The following is a 966-nucleotide window of genomic DNA, read 5'->3' as shown; positions in this document are numbered from 1 at the left end:
TGCCCCCGGCTCTCTGTGCAAATTTAAAGCACTTTCCAGATATGGGCTGACCTTTCCAGAACACAGGAAAAGGCAAAAGGGGAGGTGGAAATGCACAGAAGGAAAATGTGCCTTGCAATGGAAAACAGAGCATGCACATCCCAGCTAGCAGAATGGGAAAAATGGGGGAAGAAGAGGCTCTGGCCTGGGATCAGTCCCAACCAAAGCCAGATCTTCATCTCCATGCTCTCCCCACCCCAGAGGGCAGGTCCCAAGGCAGACCCTGAGCAGCTTTAGCCCGAAAGCACATGGGACCAGCTTTTCTGGCAGACCTGAGATCACCCTCCCTGTGCTCCCCCAGCTTTGAGACCAGTCCAGCAAGGGGCAAAGCAGGAGTCCCATCAGTGGGGTTGCCCTCGCTGGGAAAAGCATTCCTAAGGTTCATCCACAGCGATCTCCCAGCTATTTAACCACAGATTTTGAGGGAGGTAAATTCCCCAGGTCGGCTTATGGAGCAGGCAGTGGCCAGCAGACCACGGCCAAGTCTCTCCAGCGCTGTTTCACCCATCTCACGCAGCTTGCAGAGCATCCTTCTCCCTCCCCATCACACAGACACCTGCTTTCCTCTTTTCCCAGTCTCTCCCTCAGCCTGCTGTTGTGAGAAAAGGAGGACAAGCTCATCCCCCAGTGCCAGCGGTTCTGCGCCGCACCAGGCACAGCCCTCGCCAAGAACAAGAGCACAGAGGGAAGGCAATCAGGAGAACCACGGGAGATGCTGTCACACACAAACAGCACTGACCCTGCTGCGAGCCCGTGGATGCGTGTGGATGGCAAGGACACGGATTCCTGGGGTCCTCCCTTCGCCGTCACGGCTCTTTCAGCTTTAAGCTGGGCCAAGGTGAGGGTTCCTGCACTTGTGGGCACGGCCCTCCCTCCGCCTCCCAGCCCGGCACAGCGTGCAGGATCAGCTCAGGATCACCCCCGCAA

The sequence above is a fragment of the Corvus brachyrhynchos genome, unplaced genomic scaffold (assembly GCF_000691975.1).
Source record: "Corvus brachyrhynchos isolate BGI_N302 unplaced genomic scaffold, ASM69197v1 scaffold46, whole genome shotgun sequence".
Taxonomy (NCBI): Eukaryota; Metazoa; Chordata; class Aves; order Passeriformes; family Corvidae; genus Corvus; species Corvus brachyrhynchos.
This window is presented reverse-complemented; position numbering follows the sequence as displayed.